General features: G+C 38.5%; 1 protein-coding gene and 1 non-coding gene across 4 annotated transcripts in view; one reads left to right on the top strand and one right to left on the bottom strand.

Annotated features, from left to right (window-relative positions):
• The window catches only part of MBOAT2 (membrane bound glycerophospholipid O-acyltransferase 2), a 145,687-nt gene that overhangs the window by 111,715 nt on the left and 13,829 nt on the right, over positions 1-20,143 (bottom strand). The window lies entirely within an intron of this gene.
• Positions 9,156-9,260, top strand: LOC115933658 (small nucleolar RNA U13). Its single transcript, XR_004069522.3, has one exon. It is a non-coding gene; the product is annotated as a small nucleolar RNA U13 (small nucleolar RNA).

Genomic DNA, 20,143 nt, shown 5'->3' with positions numbered 1-20,143 from the left:
AACAAAGATCAAAAGAGACAAAGAAGGCCATTATATAATGGTAAAGGGATCAATTCAACAAGAAGAGCTAACTATCCTAAATATATATGCACCCAATACAGGAGCACCCAGATTCATAAAGCAAGTCCTTAGAGACCTACAAACAGACTTAGACTCACACACAATAATAACGGGAGACTTTAACACCCCACTGTCAACATCAGACAGATCAACAAAACAGAAAGTTAACAAGGATATCCAGGAATTGAACTCAGCTCTGCACCAAGTGGACCTAATAGACATCTACAGGACTCTCCACCCCAAATCAAAAGAACATACATTCTCCTCAGCACCACATCACACTTATTCCAAAATTGACCACATAGTTGGAAGTAAAGCACTCCTCAGCAAATGTAAAAGAACAGAAATTATAACAAACTGTCTCTCAGACCACAGTGCAATCAAACTACAACTCAGCATTAAGAAACTCACTCAAAACCACTAAACTACATGGAAACTGAACAACCTGCTCCTGAATGATTACTGGGTACATAACGAAATGAAGGCAGAAATAAAGATGTTCTTTGAAACCAATGAGAACAAAGACACAACATACCAGAATCTCTGGGACACATTCAAAGCAGTGTGTAGAAGGAAATTTATAGCACTAAATGCCCACAAGAGAAAGCAGGAAAGATCTAAAATTGACACCCTTACATCACAATTAAAAGAACTAGAAAAGCAAGAGCAAACACATTCAAAAGCTAGCAGAAGGCAACAAATAACTAAGATCAGAGCAGAACTGAAGGAGATAGAGACACAAACAACCCTTCAAAAAAATCAATGAATCCAGAAGCTGGTTTTTTGGAAGATCAACAAAGTTGATAGACCACTAGCAAGACTAATAAAGAAGAAATGAGAGAAGAATCAAACAGACGCAATAAAAAATGATAAAGGGGATATCACCACCGATCCCACAGAAATACAAACTACCATCGGAGAATACTATAAACACCTCTACACAAATAAACTAGAAAATCTAGAAGAAATGGATGAATTCCTCGACACATACACCCTCCCAAGACTAAACCAGGAAGAAGTTGAATCTCTGAATAGACCAATAACAGGTTCTGAAATTGGGGCAATAATTAATAGCTTACCAACCAAAAAAAGTCCAGACAGATTCACAGCCAATTTCTACCAGAGGTACAAGGAGGAACTGGTACCATTCCTTCTGAAACTATTCCAATCAATAGAAAAAGAGGGAATCCTCCCTAACTCATTTTATGAGGCCAGCATCATCCTGATACCAAAGCCTGGCAGAGACACAACAAAAAAAGAGAATTTTAGACCAATATCCCTGATGAACGTCGATGCAAAAATCCTCAGTAAAATACTGGCAAACCGAATCCAGCAGCACATCAAAAAGCTTATCCACCATGATCAAGTGGGCTTCAACCCTGGGATGCAAGGCTGGTTCAACACATGCAAATCAATAAACATAATCCAGCACATAAACAGAACCAACGACAAAAACCACATGATTATCTCAACAGATGCAGAAAAGGCCTTTGACAAAATTCAACAGCCCTTCGTGCTAAAAACTCTCAATAAATTAGGTACTGATGGGATGTATCTCAAAATAATAAGAGCTATTTATGACAAACCCACAGCCAATTTCATACTGAATGGACAAAAACTGGAAGCATTCCCTTTGAAAACTGGCACAAAACAGGGATGCCCTCTCTCACCACTCCTATTCAACATAGTGTTGGAAGTTCTGGCCAGGGCAATCAGGCAGGAGAAAGAAATAAAGGGTATTCAATTAGGAAAAGAGGAAGTCAAATTGTCCCTGTTTGCAGATAACATAATTGTATATTTAGAAAACCCCATCGTCTCAGCCCAAAATCTCCTTAAGCTGATAAGCAACTTCAGCAAAGTCTCAGGATACAAAATCAATGTGCAAAAATCACGAGCATTCCTATACACCAATAACAGACAAACAGAGAGCCAAATCATGAGTGAACTCCCATTCACAATTGCTTCAAAGAGAATAAAGTACCTAGGAATCCAACTTACAAGGGATGTGAAGGACCTCTTCAAGGAGAACTACAAACCACTGCTCAACGAAATAAAAGAGGACACAAACAAATGGAAGAACATTCCATGCTCATGGGTAGGAAGAATCAATATTGTGAAAATGGCCATACTGCCCAAGGTAATTTATAGATTCAATGCCGTCCCCATCAAGCTACCAATGACTTTCTTCACAGAATTGGAAAAAACTACTTTAAAGTTCATGTGGAACCAAAAAAGAGCCCACATAGCCAAGACAATCCTAAGCCAAAAGAATAAAGCTGGAGGCATCACGCTACCTGACTTCAAACTATACTAGAAGGCTACAGTAACCAAAACAGCATGGTACTGGTACCAAAACAGAGATATAGACCAACGGAACAGAACAGAGGCCTCAGAAATAATACCACACATCTACAACCATCTGATCTTTGACAAACCTGACAAAAACAAGAAATGAGGAAAGGATTCCCTATTTAATAAATGGTGCTGGAAAAACTGGCTAGCCATATGTAGAAAGCTGAAAATGGATCCCTTCCTTACACCTTATACAAAAATTAATTCAAGACGGATTAAAGACTTAAATGTTAGACCTAAAACCATAAAAACCCTAGAAGAAAACCGAGGCAATACCATTCAGGACATAGGCATGGGCAAGGACTTCATGTCTAAAACACCAAAAGCAATGGCAACAAAAGCCAAAATTGACAAATGGGATCTAAATAAACTAAAGGGCTTCTGCACAGCAAAAGAAACTACCATCAGAGTGAACAGGCAACCTACAGTATGGGAGAAAATTTTTGCAATCTACTCACCTGACAAACGGCTAATATCCAGAATCTACAAAGAACTCAAACAAATTTACAAGAAAAAAACAAACAACCCCATCAAAAAGTGGGCGAAGGACATGAACAGACACTTCTCAAAAGAAGACATTTATGCAGCCAACAGACACATGAAAAAATGCTCATCATCACTGGCCAACAGAGAAATGCAAATCAAAACCACAATGAGATACCATCTCACACCAGTTAAAATGGCAATCATTAAAAAGTCAGGAAACAACAGGTGCTGGAGAGGATGTGGAGAAACAGGAACACTTTTACACTGTTGATGGGACTGTAAACTGGTTCAACCATTGTGGAAGACAACGTGACGATTCCTCAAGGATCTCGAACTAGAAATACCATTTGATCCAGCCATCCCATTACTGGGTATATACCCAAAGGATTATAAATCATGCTGTTATAAAGATAGATGCACACATATTTTTATTGTGGCACTATTCACAATAGCAAAGACTTGGAACCAACCCAAATGTCCATCAATGATAGACTGGATTAAGAAAATGTGGCACATATACACCATGGAATACTATGCAGCCATAAAAAAGGATGAGTTCATGTCCTTTGTGGGGACATGGATGAAGCTGGAAACCATCATTCTCAGCAAACTATCACAGGGATAAAAAACCAAACACTGCATGTTCTCACTCATTGGTGGGAACTGAACAATGAGAACACTTGGACACAGGAAGGGGAACATCACACACCGGGGCCTGTCGTGGGGTGGGGGAGGGGGGAGGGATAGCATTAGGAGATATACCTAATGTAAATGCCGAGTTAATGGGTGCAGCACACCAACATGGCACATGTATACATATGTAACAAACCTGCACATTGTGCACATGTACCCTAGAACTTAAAGTATAATAAAAATAAATAAATAAATAAAAGTAACTCAAGCTAAAAAAAAAAAGCAACAGTATAAGTCATATCACCAAGAGCTAATTTCTTTAATCTATCTAAAGCTCCCACATATCAATAATAAAAACAGTATAATAGGAAAGTAGGCAGAGCATAGGCACAGTCAGGTCTCAGAAAAAGAATCACAAATGATTCATTCCTAAGAAAACATGCCCAAACCCTATAATACAAGAAACGGAAATTAAAATCAAAGTAAAATAACATTTTCATCTATCAGATGGACTTCAGCAGTATTCTGTACTGTCAAGTGTATAAGGAAACAGGCCCACTAAACATTGTTGGTGGAAGTATCTAATATATACTGACATAACGTTAATAGGGAACAATTTGGAAATAGGGAAGACGATGTATTTCCATTTATAAACATGTACTGCAGCACAGTGATAATATCAAAATTGGAAAAGACAGAGACTACTAAAGCATGGTACATGAAGTGAATGGAATGAATGCTCTCTAGCCATCACAAAGAATGAGGCAGCCCAGTACCAAGTACCAAGTACTAAGATGAAACGATCTTTTAGATACCCCATAGCAGTAATCTTTCTCCTTGCTAAGAGAACCCAGATGTTGTTCAGTAACCAGACCAGGCAGTCATGTGTTTTAAGAAAAGCTAGACTCTTCACTAGTCTCATGGAATGAATAGTGACTGGTCTCAGCCAATCATCACCAACAACTAATTCTGGGAATGTAACTGTGCTGCAATTCTGTTCAATAGGAAATACGGCTAGGGATTACTGGGAAAGTCTTCCTCACTCTTAAAAAGGGATACAACAAAGATACTTGCTTTTCGCCTGTGGACTTTGCCAGGTACGTGAGACACACGGAAGGGGAAAGGCACCTGGGAATCATGTGGCGGGCAGCCTAGGAGAAATAAATAAGAAAGCAGAACAGAAAGATTAAAGAACCCAGGCCTTGATGAGGTTGCTGAGCCACTGAATTAACCAATCCAGAAAGCATGCTATCTCTGTATTTCCAAGAGGTAACAGACGTCTCCAGCGGAATATCTCTGGAAGGATACCCAGTAACTGGAAACAATGGCAGCCCCTGAGGGTGGAGGATGGGGTAAAAGTGAGACTTATTTTTTCATTATGTACCTATCTCCCTTGATATTTTGCAACATGGGCATTTATTATCTACTCCCAAATAGATGATTTTTTAAAATAATACATGCTTGCTTTCAAATTTCCAAACAAGAAGCTAAGCACCAAAATTTAAGATAGTAATTACCTCATCTCCCTATACTGAATCTGCTCGTTTCATCCCACTAAATTTAATGCAATGGCAACCACACCTTAAAGGATGCAAGCATTTTCATCCTAGGCATTTCTAGGCCATTGCCACAGAAAAAACACTTTTTCCAAGCATAATGTAAGCAAAAAGTTGGCTCTACTACTTAGAGCCAACTTTAGTAAGGTAATGGAGAATATCTAATCCAAAAGTATAGCCTCCTCACAAACAATGAAGATGAATTCAAAGCTACCAACTGGGGAAAGTGCTTTCTATAAAGCAACACAAAAATCTACAGATTACCTAGAAAGAATAACACTCTGCACAAAACTCAAACTGAAAACATCCAAAAACTGAATTATTTACTGCACTTGTACCTGACCAATGCCACCATCTTACCAAATCTGCCTCGTTTCCTCCTGGATCTCCTATTTTACTTAATGGGGTCACTTCTACCCACCTCTTCAACCTAGAAAGTAGAACCTTTATTCATACTTTTTGGGATCCCAAAATACTTTTAAAGTAATTTCTGTACATGCTTATATTAAACCATCACTTACTGGCCTGTGAGTCTGACTTTCCTTTTTGATTGTGAGCTTCTGATGGCTTGGGAACAAATTTTATTCATCTATGCATTACTACCAATCCCTGAGTGGAAGGCCTGGCTCCATCTGTGCCTTTCATTCACTGAAAGGAAAATGGGGATGAGCGCGTGGGGGCAAGAATCATGCCTCAAGAGTTTGCTTAAAATCAAGGGGAGCAGACTAATACAACAGCTCATATTTATCTTCCATCTTTCCTAAAGGGAAACATTAATTGCTACAACTAGAAACTTTATAACCACAAATGTAAAATAAATACATGAAGCGTAAGGACACATTCTATCAACATTCTGTAAACACTTCTTGTATAGGTACAATGGATGAACACCACAGCCATGGTTGTCCCCGCACTCACAAAACTTACAGGCCAGTAAAAGAGGACAATTAAATGAACAATACAAAAAAAAAAAAAAAAACGATGGCCACTAAGTCTTATGTTAGGCAGAGAAATAGCATCATGAGAACACAAAGTAGAGAGATTTATTTGGCATGCCTCTCTTAAGACTCTTTCTTATCTCCTGAATTATATGGCCACTGCCATATAATTCTAATTCCACCTACACCAAATACACTGGGTTCAGCCAGCAAGAAGCCCTGTTCTGCAGGACAGGCCTGGACATCAGACACAACATCCTCTCCTCTTCCTCCCCAGACAACAGCACAGAGAACTGCCAATCTACAGCCCAGACATCCATATGTTGTTAAAAACAGCCAGACTCCCAAAGGTTGATTAACTCACAAATCCCTAAATATATTCTCAGACCATCCATACAAACCAAAAAGCAGTGAGTTTTCCCAAATGCACGGAAACAGAAGCAGAAAGCGAGCGATTTAATCAAGGCACCACAGAGATTAAAGGTAGGCACCTACCCACCAGGCTAATAATGAGTGCTTGTCTCACTTTGATCTCTGTCTTAACCAACTATAAAAAATTCCTACGAACTGAGAAGGAATTTATTTACACTCTCCTATGAAATTAAAAGGTACTAGATTAACTGCATCCACAACTGCTTAACTACGAAGCCTAAGGAAGGGTTAAACTATGAAGCTTCAGTAGGCGACCTACTGAAATAAATACAAGCCAGATAAAAAATAAGTAAGGCTCAACAACATACACACATCCCAAAGCATCACACAGAACACAGACGCACAGAAAGGATGGGCCTGCTTCCTCTCCAAACACTGTCAAGCTTGCTCTGACAAATGAGAAGCCAAGCAGCCCATCCCTGAACAGGAAGAAGGGGGATGAATACCAGAACAAGGAAACCCTTCCATAAAGCACGTTCAGAGCGTGTCTCCCTGTGTGCGCACATCGACACGTTTAATCTCTTAGGTGGTTACAAATAATACCAGCAAATCAGAAGACCTGCTGAAAGGAAAAAGAAAGTAGTCTAACTTCATAATGACTGCACAAGTGAATCTGGTATAGTCATACAATAGGATATTACTTACTTAGCAATAAAAAGGAATGAACTATTGACACAGACAACAGCATGGATGAATCTCAAAATAATTATGTGGAGTCCAAGAAGCCAGAAAGAGAGAAGAGTGCCTACTGTATGATTCTATTTAGATGAATTTCTAGAAAACCCAAACTAATCTATAGCAACAAAAAGCTTATCAGTGGTTGCCTGGGGATGGAGGCCAGGGAGAGGCAGGAGGGAGACGGTACTGAAGGGCACAAGGAAACTGTTGGGGTGTCAGATATGTCTATCATCTTTATTCTGGTGACAGCCTTATGGGTGGATACCTATGTCAAAACACCAAATTTTACACTTTTAGTATGTACAGCTTTGGTGTCACTTATACCTCAATAAAGCTGTTTAAATTTTTTTTTAATAAAAATAAGTTCACATTGACCACCACTGGGTTCAACTGAAAACCTTGCAATGTGATTGAGATTACTTTCCCTCTCAGAAGGGTATTTCATTGAAGTTACATATCACACTTTGTGGACAAGCAATTGTGGAATGAATACAGATGTGGAATACTGAAATGTCTGTATTTCTTCCCCATTCATCCTTTCAATGGCTTAAAAGAAGCTAGAGCATTTTAGAGAAAATTCTCATCACTTCAAGTTTCTTACAAAGGCTCTTAGAACTCGATGAACATCTAATTTTTGGAAAAAGGAGGACCTTAAAGACCATCCTGTCCAACTTTCTCAGTTTAAGGAAGTAAACTGCAGAGCCCACTCCCTAATGGGGAGTTCATCCAGTCCTATATGGCTCTGAAGTGAGCTCTATGTTGCTGACATCTTCCTCTGTCATTTTAGTCTTGACCTCTCTGATGAACTTCAGACATTTATTCGGCTGTCCATTAAACTATCTCGCTTGACTATCTAATGAGTATCTAAAATTTACTGTGGCCAAAAGGGAACTGCTGATTCCCCTCACCACCAACTTCTCCTCCAAGTTGACCCATCTGAGTAACTGCACCATCACACTTCAACCAAAACCTAGCAATCAACCCCTGACTGCTCATCTCCTGCCCTCCACAAGGAATCCACGCTTCAGTTCCTTAGCTCTATCTTCAAAGCACATCACAAAGCTGGCCCGGACTCTGTCTCCACGGCTGCGATGGCTTCTTATCTGGACAATAGCTCTTTAAGGTCCCCATTTCCTCTCCTGCCTCTACCAGTCAGTCCCTACACAGCAGCCACAGACATGAGGCCACCAATACCCAGACCCTAAAACACTCTACAGACTGCCATGATTAAAATAAAATCTCCGCTCCTTATTCTGCCCTGAAAGACCAAGGCCCCTTCCACCTCTCCAGCCTCATCTCGCACTGTTTCTCTCACTGGCTATATTCCAATATATTGACCGTCTCCAACACACTCAACTCACTTCCACCCCAAAGCTGACACTTCCCCACCTCCACACATGGAATGCACACAGATGTTTCACCATTCACAACCCAAATAACATCTTCCAAAGCTTCACAGACCTTACAATCTAAAGAAGCATCCCCAATCACTTGTCATGGACCCCATGTTACTGACTTTATGGTATTTTTCATTATATAAAATTATCTTGTAAACAATTTTACTTATTTATTATATTTGCTAATAAAATTTATCTATTCACTCATTCATTCCTGCTATGACCATCAGAAGCATTAGCCCAAATAAGAACTGTGATCCTTTCCTAATCTAACTTGAAACCATTCCTCTCCAAGTGCCTAGGTACTATGGGGTAAAAGGCATCCACCTGAGTTGAGCAATGAGAACACAGAGACACAGGGAGGGGAAAAACACACACTGGGGCCAGTCAGGGGGTGGGGAGTGAGCGGAGAGAGAGCATTAGGACAAATAGCTAATGCACTGGGGCCTAAAACCTAAATGACGGGTTGACAGGTGCAGCAAACTACCATGGCACACGTATACCTATGTAACAAACCCGCACATTCTGCACTTGTATCCCAGAACTTACAGTAAAATAAAAATTAAAAAAGCACCCATCTTAAAAAAAAAGGTGGGGAGGGGGGAGGCAGGGGTCTATTTTGAATCCTTTTTTAATTCCTAAGTGTGATGACTGGGTTTCCACACTCATGTGTGAGATGTGCTTTCCTCAAACCTTTTTTACAACATCAGCACACTACCTATCTGTTATTTAAAAATAAAGGTCAATTTCAACAGTGCTACTAATTTTCAAGTCTTCAAATTATGCTTCTAAAGAACAAAAAAACTCCTCTACTGGCCTGCCTCATTATCATCAGATTTCCATTAGATACAATGTCAGCTTATCAACTTATGGATATGTTGATTTGATTTTGAAATTATACTGCTTCCCACTAAAATAGTACACTTTTCAAGAAGGATCAGGTCAATATAAAAAGTACTAACTTTTAATGATTAGATTGGGACCAGTGGTATCTTGCCTTTGGGATATTTAACCAATAATCACTTACATAATACACCATCTAAATGAACCAATTTAGGCATTTTTAATTTATTTTTCTTTTCTAGAGTTTTAAAGTTTCCAGACATTGCTACCAAAGAAAATTGCAATAGATTATTTTGCCTCAATGTCACACATGATGAATGATTTTCTAGGAAATCGTTAAAATAATCACTGGGATGTACATTTTATAAGGACCATGATTCTTATCTGTTTTGTTCATTGTATCCCCCAGCACCTAGTCCCACCACATTTATCAGCTTAACAAGTATGTGTTGTTAAGATACCTCCAAGCTCATGTTTCCTTTTATTTTATGCAGATCACTGTATTATTCCAAATTTAGGGGGTACTGCCAATATGTGTAATCTCTTCTTGCTATTGCTTGATGCCATTATAATATTAAGCATGAGTTTAACAGCAATTCTAAATCACAAGTTTTTGACTTCCAAACTATACAGCTACATGTGGCAAATCGATGGCAAGAGATCAACATAGATTCTTACATAAGGTGTGATCAACAAAGATTTTTTCATGTTGTGCTGACAACGCAAGACTCAACATGGAGTCCTGATACGCAGACTCCACTACTAATACGCCTAACAATAGTGTCTCTTTAGGGCTAGGGAGAAAGCCGCAGATGGAAAACCATCTGTGCATCCCAGACTATGGACTGCCAGAATATCACATTTTATACCAACCCCAAGGTGAATGTTAAATAGCCCTACACAGCTGATAAAGGTCACCATAATTAAGTAGTCAAAGGCAGCAATTGTGAATCATAGAAAAGTAGCTCAGCTTTGGTATGCTGCAAGTAATTTATACAAATGAAAATTAAAGTAGTCAAGTTTGTGAACAATTTAATAAAGATTATTCCTGAAATATTACTCTTGCCCTCACATTTCTAAGAAAAACAGCAGTAGAGATGCAACTAGGTTGTGGGAACTACATATAACACAGTGAACACAGTGGGAATGTGTGCCACAGGAATGCACCTACCACATCACAGCAGGCTGACAACAGCGGATCTGAGGCAAGCAACTCAACACCACCCAATCAACCCTAAAGACAAATCCCTGTTCTAGCCCTGACCAAGTAACCTCTGGCATTTACAACCTCTTTATACCATAGTTTCTTTATAAGAAAATAAGAATAATCCCTATCTGCACTTGTAGATTATGAGGTTTATAAAGAAAAAGAAAAACAAGCAAACATGCACTTCTGATCCTTTGAGTGACATGGTCTGCCTACCTGGCCACCTAGACTGAGGTGGAAAAGGTTCAGAGCCCACTGGGAGAGGTCCAATACAAGGCCAAAAAAACAAGTAAACAGGCAACTGTTCAAAAAACAAAACAACCTTTTTATAAAATATTATGCACTATACCACTTCACATCCACCAAGATGCCTACAATCAAAAAGATCGTTAAGTGTTGACAAGAATGTGGAGAAGCTGGAACTCTCACACACTGCTGATGGGAATATAAAATAGTACAACCACTTTGGAAAACAGTTCCTCAAAATGTGAGACATGGTTATCATATGATCCAGCAATTCCACTCCTAGGTATATACACAAGATAACTGAAAACTTAAATCTACACAAAAACTTCTACAAAAATGTTCACAGCAGCATTATTCATAATAGCCAAAATGTGAAAACACCCTAAATGTCCATCAACAGATGCATAAATAAAATGTGGCATATCCATATAATGAAATATTTGGCAATAAAAAATGCACACTGACATGCAAAGATAGATAAACCTTGAAAATATTATAATGAAAGAAGCCAGATACAAAAGACCACATATTGTATGATTCCACTTACACGAAACAGGCAAACCTACAGAGACCGAAAGTAGACGAGTGGTTGCTTAGGGCTGAGGGATTTGGGGAAATGGGGAGTGACTGCTAACGGTACAAGGTTTCTTTTTGTAATGAAAATGTTCCAGGTTAGACAGCAGTGATAGTTGCATGGCTCTGAGTACATTAAAACCATTGAATTGTACACTTTAAATGGGTGAGTGGTATGGTTCATGAACTGTATCTTGATAAAGCTATTAAAATATACTGTGCATTATCTTTACATAATAATTATAGCTTTCAGCCATCAAATATGTCTGATCAAGATGAAATACAGATATGCTGTCGCCCCCAACAGCCCCATTCCATGTAGTTTCACAAAGTCCTGTCACAGCCACAGGCCCCAGGAACAAAAGTCTTCCCTAGGGCATTTCTGCCAGAGCCTCAGAGAAGACGATGCTCTCCCTTCCCAGGATCACAAGTGGAGCTGGTTTCAAATGAGCTGCTTCTGTGACAGGAGTGAATGGGCCAACACTCAAAGAAAAGCAGGATGAGAGAGGGGGTAGGGCAGTGGGATAAAGAGGGAGGGGGAAACAGGAAAGACAGAAAGGAAGGGAGACAGAGATGAAGAACACAGTGTTTATTGTTGGACTATGTGTATCCAGCCATGTTGTCTAGCTGAAGTGGGTTTCTGTAATTTGCTTTAGGGGTGTCCTAATATGTTATTTCATTACAAACTATTTCCATATTTAACTGATGAACTTTCTGAAGATCTATACCCAAAACTAAATCCCAGGCCTTTTTTATTTAATAAAAAGACATATGAAATATTGGAAAGAGCACACAAAACTCAATGGTTAATGAAGACAGACAGACTTAGATCCAAATATGAGTAGTGGGCTTACCTAAGCGATGCTGGGTACATACCACTCAACTTCCCCAAACCTTGGTTACCTCTGTAAAGTGGAAGCGAGCCCAGGTTTGGTTTCCTCTCAGATAGGCTGCTGTCCGGATTAAGTGAGATAACCCATGGCAGGGTCTCAATACAGTACCTGGCACATGAAAACGCTAATGTATGACCCACCATTATTAGCAGTCAACTCGTGATTTACCACAGACATATTTATAACATAGGAAAGTTTTGTTTTAGAGCAAAGATAGTCTGAGTAAGATGAGTAGGTAAGACCTGGAGAAAGCTGTACTACACTTCACAAAAAAATATTTCTCATTCACTTGGAAAGCATTATTCTTAAGGTATGTTAGAAACTAAACTTAACAATGGTAAACACAACAGCCAGAACCAAAAATGCTAATTCATAAAAATCAATTCTAGTTCTTCGCGAACCTTGTCCAATATATACTTTGGTCAGAGTAACTTCTTCTTAGCCTTCCGTCTGTAATCACTTTTGGAAACCACTCCTCACTTGCAAATAGTCAGCTCTAGACAACTGTTTAGATTGCTAAGCTTTCTTTGCTTCTATGACACTGCGTACTGTTGCACCCACCTTGGAGAATTCCCTCCATCCATCTACTTCCAGTGGATATCACTAACTTAGCTCAGAAATAAGATCTCCCCAAAAGTGACCATGCAATCAACCCACCTCTGAGTGTATTCATTCATTCAACAAAGATGTAGTGAGACACCTACTATATGCCAGGTACTGTACCAGGTGCTAAAGATGCAGAGGAGAATAAAACAGGTACCTCTTTTCTGTGTTCTCATTAAGGACCTGTCCCTTCCTCCTCAGAACACAAACCACTCTGATTCCCAATTTCCTAATTACTTTTCCATAACCCCTCAGAGACTCTAAGCAACCTGAGGGCAGGGACCATAGCGGATCTGATTTTCACTGTATCACACTGTTTGGAATAATAAGTCATGGAAAAAAATTGAAATAGAACGAGGTGTGTGCACAGAATAGCCACAATACAACTATCTGCAGTCAGAGAGACTCATGCATAGCAAATTCTGAAGTGTGTAAAGGCACAGACTTTACAGGTCACTGAGACTCCCATCTGTGCAGAATACAGCCTGCCACTGAGGTCCTGGCTGCATCTAGAGCTTGATCCAAATTATATGATACAGATATGAAGTCATATGATACAGATGTAAAATACATATTTTCATAAATACATATTGTATTTTCATTACAAATATATCTAAAGTAAGGAAGAATAAAACCGCACACAGATTAGCTAAAATGGAAATTTCTTAGATGAAATGCACCAATTCCATACTCGAACTACTATAACTCACCCAATATGAAACAGATAATTTAAATAGCCCTGTAACTGTTAACGAAACACTTTGGAATTTAAAATCTAGAAAAAAACATCTCTAGGCCCAGATGGTTTTACTGGAGAATTCTATCAAATGTTTAAAAAAGAATTAATACCAGTTTTACACAGTCCCTTCCAGAAAACAGAAGAGGAAGGAATATTTCTCAATTCAATAAAGGGAGTGTTCCAGACTTAAGGAGACTAAAGAGACATGCGAACTAAATGCAACCTATGATTCCAAACTGGACCCTGTTGCTAAAAAGGACTTGATGTGATAACTGGTAAAACTTTAAGTCTGAAGATTGGATGATAGAAATTTACTACTTTCCTAATTTTGATGGTCATTTTGAGATTACACAGAAGAATGTCCTTTTTTGTAGGAAATATCACAAAAGTATCCAGAAGTGATGGAGCAGTGAGTCAGCAACTTACTCTCAAATGGTTCAGGAAAACATTCTCTAAATTGTACTTGGAACTTTTCTGTGAATTTAATATTGTTTTAAAATAAAGAAAAATTATTTCCGAAAAAGATAATATAGGAAGATATCTTTACAATCTCAGCATACAGAAGACTTTCCTAAACTAGGTACAAAAATATCACAAATCATGAATAAAATGTTATAATTTCAATCACATGGAAATTAAGAACTATGAATAGAATATTATTCAGCTTTTACAAGGAAAGAAATTCTGACTTTTATGAAGTCCCATAACATACCTCACATGTGAAAACATAAATGAACCTTGAAAACATATGCTAAGTGAAATTAAACCAGTCACAAAAAGACAAACACTATAGGTTTCCACTTACACGAAGTATCTAGAACAGTCAACTTCACAGAAACAAAAGGCCAGGGGTTGGGGTGAGGGGAAAATAGGGAGTTGCTTAATGAATATGCAGCTTCAGTTCTGCAAAATGAAAACGTTCTGGGGACCTACTGCTCAACACTGTGAATATACTTATCACTACTGAGCTGTGTGCACTTAAAGATGGTTACGATGGCAAATTTCATGTTTATTACCACACACATATATACGTTTGCGGTTAACACTACGAAGAAAGCAAGGAAATGATTAACACAATATTCCAGAAGTCATTCCTCTCTGGGATGGGGTCTAGAAAGGGCATGCAGGGAGCTTAAAAGGGTTTTCCTTAAGTTGGAGCGCAAGTGGCTTTCATCATCCTCTAAAAGCATACATTCTCTTGCAAATCTAATTTCTCAAATCAACTCCCCAGAAAAGGGAGGATGTACTAGTACAAAAAGCTCTAAAAATAAACAAAGAACTAGGGGGGAGGGAAGGGAAGAGAAAAAATCATAAATTCTTCCAATATTATTAACTTAAATTCTCTTTTCTGAATAATAATGAATCAATTTCCACAACAACTTAAAGTTACAAGTGGTATTGGCCAAATTTTATTTAATTTTACATAACTACCTTTTAAATAGGGAGCCAAATAATATCAGTCCTTCAGCCTCCCTATCTTCATTACCAAAACAGGAGGAGTCAGACAGGAAAGCCAGTCGCCCCCAATGGTCTGAACAAGGGGAAGCAGAAAGAGGCGCTGAGGGCCAGTGTTCTCCTGGAGAAAGAGAAAGAAAAGCTGGCGGCTACACAGAATGCAGCTTGTTCAGAGGCCTCCCACTCCTGACTAGTTTCCCTCTAAGAAAAAAATGTAAGGCTCAAAATATATGCATATAGTTCCTCAGGGGAAAAAAAAACTAAAATGTCTAGTTCCTTTTCTCAACGGCTTTAAGATATGCAAATCAAATTCTTCATCTTCCACTGCTCAACTGGCTATATTAGCTGAGAGTTAGGTCAGACATAGACAGGTCACACTGATGCTGATTGAAAAATCATCTACATTTTACCGTTTTTTCACAATACTTTCAGGGGGAAAAAAGTTTGATTTAAATTTTTTTCAACATTCGAATCAAATTACCACAGGTTCTTTATTCTATCAAACTAAATTCTTATTCTGAAAATACACGGAATTCTTTAAAGATAAAATGTGTGACCCCCAAATAGAATATTGAGACCTAATCTATACCGGAACTCCAGACTCACATCTTCAATGGTCTACATGTTTATACCTCAAAGTCTAACAAACATCTGAAACTTAACACAGCCCAAAGGAAAACCTTTCATATCCACCCTTCCCATGCTCCAAAAGCCACTTCTTTTCCAGTCCTCCCCGCCCTGTCCCCTAGCTCCCCATAATTATCTGCCCTAGCTGCTTAGGCCAAAAACTTAGGAAGCGTCATCCTTCAGTCTTCTCTTTTTCTCATAACCACATTCAATCCACCAGTAAGTCATATCAGTTCTACCTTCAAGTATATCCCAAATGAGGCCACTCTGCACCACACCCGCCATGACCACCATCACCGAGCCTAGACTACTGTGACCACAAGCCAACTCCCCTCCCTGATTCAACTCTTGCCCTCCACACAGTAATGAGAGCTTCTTCAGAGGTAAACCAGAGTAGCTAATTCCTCTATTCAAAGCATCCACAGCTTACCCCTATGCATAGGCTGCTCAGAATGGCTTCTTCCAAAGAATGCAATACGGAAAGTGGGAGTAAAAAGAGAAACTTTACAGTGGAGAAATCTGACAGACACTGCCTCAGCCAGGTGATCAAATTAACACCAAGAGTGATCAGTCACACTTAAAGTACATACCCTTGGAATGATGTGATGAAAACAACACTTCATCTTTGTGGTCTTCCTCTCAAACACCCATAAGCACAGACTCATGAGAAAAACATTCAATAAATCCCACTGGAGAGATTCTACAAAATCCATGACCAGTTATCCTCAAAGCAGACAAGGTCACCAAAAAAAAAAAAAAAAAAAGTAAAGTCTAAGAAACTGCCTCAGTCTGGAGGAAGCTAAGGAGACACAATGACTAAATGTAATATGGGCCAGGCACGGTGGCTCATATCTATAATCCCAGCACTTTGGGAGGCTGAGGCAGGCTGATCACTTGCGAGACCAGCCTGGGCAACATAGTGAAATCCCCTCTCTCCAAAAAATACAAAATTAGCCGTGCCTGGTGGCGCATGCCTGTAGTCCCAGCTACTCAGGAGACTGAGGTGGGAGGATCACTTAAGCCCAAGAGGTCAAGTCTGCAGTGAGCCGTGATCACATGACTGCACTCTAGGCTGGGGGAGACAGGGCGAGATTCTGTCTTTAAAAAAAAAAAAGTAATACGGTAGCCTGCATAAGATCCAGGAACACAAAAGGACTCTATAGACTGAATGTCTGTTTCCCCCCAAAATTCATATGTTGAAGCCCTCACCCCCAATATGATGGCATTTGGAGATGGGGCCTTTGGAAGGTAATTTGGATTCCATGAGGTTGTGAAGGTAGGTAGGGCCCTGGCCTGACTGGATTAGTGCCCTTATAAAAAGAGACACAGGGGGCTTGCTCTCTCTTTCACCAAGAACACATCTAGAAAAGACCACGTGAGCACACCCCCAAGTGGTGGCTGTCTGCAAGGCAGGAAGAGAGCCCTCACCAGAACCCAACCATGCTGGCACCTGGATCTCAGACTTGCAGCCTCTGGATCTGTGAGAAAATAAATTTCTGTTGTTTAATCCACACAGTCTATGGTTTTTGTTATGACAGCTAACTAATACAGACCTTAAACCTAAGTGAAAACTAAAGAAATCTATCAAATAAAGTATAGAGTTTAGTCAATAATAATTATCAATATTGCTTCACCAGCTGTGACAAATGACCATACTAATGAAACATGTTAACAAGAGGAAAAACCGGATGTGGGGTATGTGGAAACTAGCTGTACTATCTTCACAACTTTCTGCAAATTTAAAACCATTCTAAACTTAAAAGTATATTTTCAAAAATCTCATGGCTTCCTATCATATTTATATTATGACCAAAGTCCTCCCAGTCTTTTCTACTCAGCATCTAACACTTACACCTTGCTCACTCTGGCCTACCATGTTCACCTTTACAAGGGTTACACAGGTTATGAGTTACACAAGTGTACACATTTGTCAAAATTGGTCAAACTGCATAATTAAGATCTATGCATTTCACCATATTTAAGTTACATTCGATTAAAATTTTTTAAAAATATATGATTGCCAAATGAAAACTCTGATGACCTAAAAAGTACCCTTGAATTTGGCAGCTGAAAACACTCACATTTCTTTTGCTCTGGAATCTGGAATTTGGGCAAGGTTCAGCATGGACACCTCATTTTTTCTCTATTTGGCATCAGAGACTGGAATTATCTAAAGGCTTGCTCACTCACATGTCAGACAGTGGATGCTGGCTGTCATCTGGACTTTAGCTGGACCTGTAGGTTCAAACACCTACACAAGGCATCTTTATATGCCCTGGGATTCCTCACAACGTGGTGGCTGCATTACAAAAATTTTATGTTCAGTATGAGCCCAATTTTGTTTCGACATACACACACACTCTAATAAAAATATATTAACAAAAGTTGTCTCTGGACTGAAGGGTAACGGGTGATTTTTAAATTTTCTATTTATACTTTTTTATTTTATAAGTTTCATATGATAAAGATGTATTACTTTCTCAATCAGATGAGAAATATACAAACTAAATTCAGTTCCCTACTAGAGTATATAACACATTACTGAAAACACAAATGAAATTAGAAATGCAAAAATGTTAAACATATTTGCATGTCATAAAAGAAGAATTAGCTCTCAAACAGCAAAAACATTATGAAGTACCTCATTTCACCTCCCTTTTTAAGGTACAGATGAATTGAACTTTGGCTTTGTCCTTGGTTAAGCCCAAATCCCCACTATTTTGCTTTGGTTTGGGTCTTGGCCTAATATCTACTTGCTGGTCATTTGTAGCATCCTTAAATTGGTGGAGGTCAGTGACCATCTGATAGCCTAAACTACCACTATTTCTGATAAGCAAAGTAATATCAAAAATACAAACAATGCATGTCATTCATATTTATTGTTACTATATGAACATCAACTTTCAAATATGTATAAACACTCTACAGTTACCTTGGGGTGTAAAGAATAAATGACTTTATATGATTTATATATTACTATTGTATCAGTTTAAATATCTGTTTTATTACAAAAATACAATACTATAACTGAGACTAGGGAAACAAATGAGTTAATGTGAGTATTGAGAAAGGGTTCATTATATGACAACTTTTGAAAGAACATTATATCCTTTGAGCCAAATTTTTTAAGAAGTCATTAAGAGATTTGATTATTTCATAATATATTATTTGTAAGCTTGTTTAGTATGCCAACATTAAACAAAATAACCCTTAGGAGCTGTATTTGATTTTGAGTTATTTAGTTCCATTCAAATAATGAAAAACAGCCTTTTTCATGAAAAAGCTCTATTTGTGAATTCTACACATCCTGTGAGAATGAATTAAAAGGAGAACAATTAGCTCTGACACCTCAATATTGCAAGGAGAAAAAAAATCCTAAACTCATGCATAATAATATCCATAATGAATCATACACAATAAAATAAAGTATATGAAGAAAAAAGGAAAGTGTTAGAGAAAACTGGAGTATCTAAAACATGTATTGCTCTCACTAATCAAACCTGAAATTAAGTCTTAGAATGTTTTAATAAGATAGTTCCTATTGTTTTGAATCTATGGAGGGAAACAAATGTTTGCAGAAATGATTAGATGACACTGTTGATCATTTTCAGGAGTTGAAGACAAAGAAATCTTTGAGATTTGCCTCGATAACATTCAGCTTTAACTCAATGTTGATTTTAACACTAGCATTAGACATTTGACCAAAAATATGCTTTGATGAGCCCCTATTTCAGGTAATCTTAGGTAACACATTTCCAGCACACCACCTGTGTCCTTCAGTAATGCTCCTTTGTCACACCTGACACCCATCAGCCCGCTAACGTCAAATGAGTCTACTGCGTCTGAAGAAATGGTATTTTGGGCATGCCTCATGGGTTCTATCATTGGCTCAACAGGATAATTTATGAGAACATGCTTATTACTAAATTAGCCATTTTATTTTCACTACATTTTAGTAAACAATAGAGGCAAAAAAAATCTTCAAATAAGTACACCAATACTGCAAAACTCTAGAGAGGACAACACTTAGAAAGTGAACTTTCAAGATATGGAGCTGTATCATCCCAGGAAAGCTAGAAATGTTCAATCATGAGCCCATGGATTTCAGAGAAGACTGAGGGCTACTGATGCCTAATGTACAAATACGCAGGTGTTCATAAGCCAGCCATGTGCAAAAAGAATAGGAAGTGTCCAATTCTCTGAAAGGTAACCACGAAGAAGTGGACTTATTCAGACCACTTCTGGGTTACTCCAGAAAGTTTGCAAGCATGTAAATGACAAACTCTCTAGCAACTACAACTACCTAGAAATGAAACTTGCTGCCCTAACGAAGGGAGCAAGCACTGCACCAGCAGAAGTGTTCAAATACAATCCAGATAACCAACACCTGATAAAACTTTATTTCACACAAGATGTTTGCACAAA

Source organism: Gorilla gorilla, chromosome 12, assembly GCF_029281585.2.
Source record: "Gorilla gorilla gorilla isolate KB3781 chromosome 12, NHGRI_mGorGor1-v2.1_pri, whole genome shotgun sequence".
In the NCBI taxonomy this organism is placed as follows: domain Eukaryota; kingdom Metazoa; phylum Chordata; class Mammalia; order Primates; family Hominidae; genus Gorilla; species Gorilla gorilla.
This window is presented reverse-complemented; position numbering and strand designations above follow the sequence as displayed.